Genomic DNA, 5874 nt, shown 5'->3' with positions numbered 1-5874 from the left:
TGATTAAGGAAATTCCAAATAGGTTAACGGAGTCCATAAATGGATTCAGGACACTCGAAAATGATCGGGAAGGTTCCGAGGGTTCGGATGGTTCGGAGGCTCCGAACCGGGTTAGGAGGCTCCAAACTGGATCGAAGGATCCGAACCAAAGATCGGAGGATCCGAACGGGTTCGAAGGATCCGAATGGGTTCGGAGGATCCGAACTCGGATCGGAGGCTCCAAAGATAATGCGTCATGGGTGACATCATTGATGGGACTTCGGAGGATCCGAAGTCAGGATTGGAGGCTCCGAACAGGAACGGAGGCTCCGAAGTCAGGAACGGGGGATCCGAACCAGTTCGGAGGATCCGAAGTCGAGTTCGGACGGTCCGAACTTCGCCTATAAATAGAGGTCCGAAATTTCATTTTCAACTCGCACCTCTCCTTTTCCTCTCTCAATTCCTAGGCCTTCTAACTCAGATCTAGGGAGTTCTAGGCATCCTATTGGTAATTCGGAAGTGGCATAGCGATCTAGGCGTCGTAGCGGAGCTGTGGCCTAGTTTTGAGGCAATTATCATCAGCGGGCTGACGACGAACGCAGGTATAGCTATGGTCTCCTTAAATTATTTAGGAGTATGCAATAGCTTAGTTAAGGCTTTTAGATCTTAAATAATGATGCATGGATATTTTCATTGTAGAGCTGATATAGGCTTGGAACCTAGAGTGGGACTGCTAATAACTGCATGTAGTAAGGTACGCAAGTACAGACTGAGATAGCCAGCGGGTTTTGCATGCTTATATGTTGCATTTGTGTGTCATATTATTATGCAGCATGTGCATATCATGGGTAGTTAGCATCTGGGGACACAGTCCACGTCCTGTAGGAATGAGCAGTGTACACAGGGTTTTCTCCCCGGGTTGTACCACTCATGTCCTAGGTGCCATTACTGAGCAGTTATATACAGTTATCCCAAATATGGATACCCTATCATTTGCATGCATCATATTTGTATGTTTTACTCAGTGCTTTCGTATTGAGCTTAGAGCTCACGTCCAGTCTTTTTTGTGTATTTGGACACCCCATTCGACGGGGCAGGTGTAGGTGCAGGATTGAGCACCAGAAGCTTGGAGTAGCCAGTGACCAGTGAAGACAGCAGGATTAGCTGTTGGTTTTGCCTTTAGGTTTATTCATTCGATTGGGTTGTATAATCGAATTTATTTAACCGGTTGTATTCTGCCGGTATGTTTTTATTTAAGTCTTCCGCAGCGATTTATTTAATACATGTTTAATTATGCTCTTAACTTTGATTAGGTAGCGGATCCGGGTAGGGTCACTACAATTGAAAATACATGCGTCGTACTAAAAATAATAATAAGTATACAGTGATCTCACACGAAAGAAACACAACTCATGCCCGAAGTAGAACATTCACAATATGCAATGAAAACATGACGTTAATGAGCATTTCCTTTTTAATTATCTTGTGAATTTAGATCCTCGATTGTGAATATGATTTTTGATTGATCAATGGCTACAATACTATGCCGGCAAGGACGCCAAGATCTCTCCTAACGCCACATTGCCTCTCTGATTTGGTAGGGATATCGAGATTTCTCCCGACACCGATATACACTTCTGATTGGTAGGGGAGCCTAGATGTTTCCCGACCGCGCACTACTTATTTGGTAGGGGAGCTGAGATGTCTCCCAGCCGCACACTACACGACTAATTTTGCCAAGTGAGCCAGGGCATCTTCCGACCAACATTGCACGTATAAATCACAACCAAATCACATCATTCATTTACTTTACATTTAATATAACCTTTTCAAATTTTACTTTTCATCTTTTCACCTTCATACTTCATGACTTGAACATGACTAGTTTGAAATTTTACTCACACGAAGGATGGGAACAACAAGCTCGAAAATACAACTTCAAATGACGACATAAAGTTTTAAATCTTGGATAAATGATGCATAAGTGTCTGCCCCTAAGTATACTATCCTCAATGAATTTTTTTGGACTTAACCCAATAAGAGACAATACGAGCGTTCGGCTCGTACGAACCATAAACTAGCCCATACTTAACCGAATGAACTTCCGTTTGAACCAAAGTCTCCTATACTTCCCAAAACATCCAAATGACTAGGCCACAACTTCTCATTCCAAACCTATCTACCCAAACAAATCACATTTCCGAACAGCAACTATACTTAGCAAAAATCTGTACAGCCATCTTGTATTTCCTCGCCCTTAACTTATCCAAAACTTAACCGAATGAAGCCCAATTTGAACCGACATGACCAAGACATCTTAAAATTGACCTAGGACCAAGCCACACCCCAATTAGACCACCTTAACCTAACTCACCAGAACCAAACACTTGAGGCCAATCCAAGGGCAACAAATATTCTGCTCAAGCCCAACATCAACTTAACCCCATACAAACCCTTTGCCAATGAATTTACCTAAGACCAAGTCTTCCCACACACCATGATTAACCTCCAGAGCCAACATTATTCCCTAGACAACCTAGGGCAGTGATCGATATCACCCAATGTCAAGCCCTAACACAACTATACATCTCTTGATCAACAATCCAAACCTCAAGACTCCAACTCCAATCGACCAGCCCCTTATTATCTTCACTAAGACAACTTTAAACACATTAAAAACACCACAATGCATCATCAAACATCTACTAGGACAGCCCCTTCAACACCACAATCAATCTTTTCAAAAAGTGCTTGAAACTTCAACCGAAATTCAATAAAACTTTAGTCAACAAACAAGACAAGTGTATTTCATTACATACTTCATAACATAACTCCAAAATCAATAAAAAAACATTGTAAAATTCGAATTTAGGATAAAATTCTGCTGCAAATTTTCTGAAATTTTGAAATGCAATCAAATCTTTCTAGCCTCAACTCTAATCCATCATACAACTCATTTAGCTTCAAATACATATGTAAATTTTGAAATATTGACATGAACCCTTGCTAAAATCTTGCAAAAACCAAAACTCTAGCTTGCATAACAAAAATTTTCGAATTAGTAGCAAGAACAAGGCACAAAACATATAGAATTTGCTTGGTGGGTCAAAAGAAATCATATACTTGCCTAGCTCCAAATGCTCAAAGAAATGAGATGGAACCTAGCTGAAACTCATGACCAGCAGCTTAATGAACCTCCAAAGTGCAAGCTTTGGTGACGGTGGTGGTGGAGGCTGGTCGGCGGCGATCAAAAAAGCTAGAAGAAGTGAAGCCGTTGGTGAAGGGATTTGAAGAAAGGGGAGGTGTCGGCTTAGAGTGTTAGGTTTGGTGTTGGGTTTTATTTTGTGTTGTATTTTAAGTGTTAGGTGTGTATGTGTGTATATGTATAGGTATATGTATGCATAGGTAGGTGTGTGAGTAAGATTTAAAAGTATTACTAACTTTTATAAAGTGTCACTCAGCTATAATAACTTGGGCCCTAATTTAACTTGCACTTTTAAAATACCCAAGTTTTAAAATTCTAAATTAAATTTTTAAATTGGATTTTAATAGTCCGGGTTTAAAAATGTTAATTTTCAGAAAAGTTTAAAAAAATAAGTTCAAGAATGCGATAAAAGCGATTTTTGACACCCGAAAAATCTAAAATCAATATTTCGTCTATTCTCCTCAATTATCATCAATAATAACTCTTGAAATAAAATCTAAGAATTTACCGCAAAAATCCACCATCACCGTAAGTTGGAACCGAAAGTCACTGAACTCAAGAATTTCAAGAATAATTAACTTAATAATTAAATAAATAAAAATATGAAGGAATTTAATCACTAACTTAGAAATTAAAATCAATACTTTAAATATTTTGATGTCCCAATGATATAATAAACTAGATGAACATTTAAAAGTAATTTAAATATATACACAAGCGGAATAAAAACCTTTAAAACGATTTGGACAATTAAAAGCATTTCAATAAATAAGCTATATAGTTAAAATTATTTAAATAACTATCCAATAAACTTAAGTCATTTTAAATAAATAAGCGGGACAGTTAGGATCATTTAAATGAATAAACTAAATAATTAAAATCATTTAATTAAGCAAGCTTTAACCTTTAAAATATTTAAAACAATTAAATTTCACAATAAAAATTATTTGAATAAATAATTAATATTTTATTAACAAATAATTAAGTTAAGGAATTTTATATCGATTAAACTTAAAAAATAATAATCATAATATTTATTTAATTTAATGCATGCGATTTAGTAGATTGGATTTTAGGTGCTACATCAAGTATATGAACGTTTATGCTTAAAGGAATGAGTAAGGATAAAGTTTCAAGCGTGAGTTTGAGTTAAAGTTGCGTGAGTTGTATTGAAGTGCGTGAGTTGAGTTAAATTGGAGTGAGTCACATGCATGCGTTGTCTTTAATTTCCAAGTTTTATCTTCTTTTAATTTCAAGCATTTTACCGAGGAAAGTTTCAAGGTATTTTAAGTAAAGGAATTTTAAACTATTGTGCATGTATATGTATCCCTCGATATTACATGTTTTATACTTGTTGAGCCTTTAGACTCACTGCTTTTCTTGATTCAGGTTAAACTTTCGATGAGATCAAGGGGCATGACTCTTGAGTGGAATGCGATGCGGGCTCGGCACATCTCGCCGACCTATGCTAGTCCTTCACAAATGTTATTTAAACGTAATTGTATTGATATCTTTTATTTTGTATATTTGTTGGATGTAAATCTAAGAACTTCTAGATCTGTTTTGTTGGCCTGTAAACTATTCAGTTGTTAAACTTTGGCCTGTAAACTATTCAACTGTTAAACTTTGGATGTTTGTGTTTTCGAACCTCTTTCATTAGGTTCCTGTTCATTTCTCTTTTTGAATTTTTTGTCTTGTTAGTTGCATCTTTAGTGTGTTGATTGAGACAGGTGGATTTTAACAGTTATAGAAAGGTCATGCCTAAATATTTTGAAAACTCCACATTATTTTAATCTATTTAATCTTTAGAGGTTATATTTAAGTTTTAGTTAAAGTAGAGGTTAGAGTCTTTTCAGTTGGTATCAGAGCAATGTCTTGTTTTGGGTTTGTGCCTACTGCCGGTTGCAAGAAGCTCGAAAAGTCTCGTCTCAAAGTTTGTAAGTTTAATGAATTTTATATGTTAGTCGAATTTGAATTACTACTTTAAATGTTTTGATGTCATCCATTTTAAAAATATTTTCAAAGTTAGATGTTTAAATGTGTATTTCAGTTTTTGTTCTTGTTTAAAATTTTTTATGTAGTTTAAAGTGTACCATTTAAATATCTTTAAAAAGCATGTTGACTTCAAATGGAGTAGAATGAGTGTATCAATATTCCTTCCAGTCTTAGACAAGGCGTAGGAATTATTGTGGATGCTATGTGGCGTTAGTAATCGTATTTGAAATTAGGGGTTTGTTCAAGATTATTAACTTGCGCATTATGAAATATTAATTATGGTTCTACTATTGTAAATTATTTTCTTATAATGGATTTTAGTCGGATACAACTAAGTGAATAGTTTGTTTAGAATTTTATAGACGTATGTTTTGTCAGGTAAGTTAATGAATCGAAACTCATGCAAAGACTTGGGATACATACTTTACATTATATTATGGATAGCCTAAGTTTTACTCTTGTTACAGGAACAAATATGATTTTGGACAATAGTGAATCGGTTACAAATGAGCCTTTTGATTTTATGAACTATTATTCCGACATTATTTCTTTTTTCCTCTTTTGTGCTCATATCCATTGCAACATATACTTTCGAATATCCGAAATCTCTTTCCGCATCCTTTGAGCATTTATGGATTCGTATGACATCGATCAACGTTGTATTATGCTACTTTGACATTGGTTGAACTTTTTAA

This window comes from Henckelia pumila, chromosome 1 (assembly GCF_033568475.1).
Source record: "Henckelia pumila isolate YLH828 chromosome 1, ASM3356847v2, whole genome shotgun sequence".
NCBI lineage: Eukaryota > Viridiplantae > Streptophyta > Magnoliopsida > Lamiales > Gesneriaceae > Henckelia > Henckelia pumila.
This window is presented reverse-complemented; position numbering follows the sequence as displayed.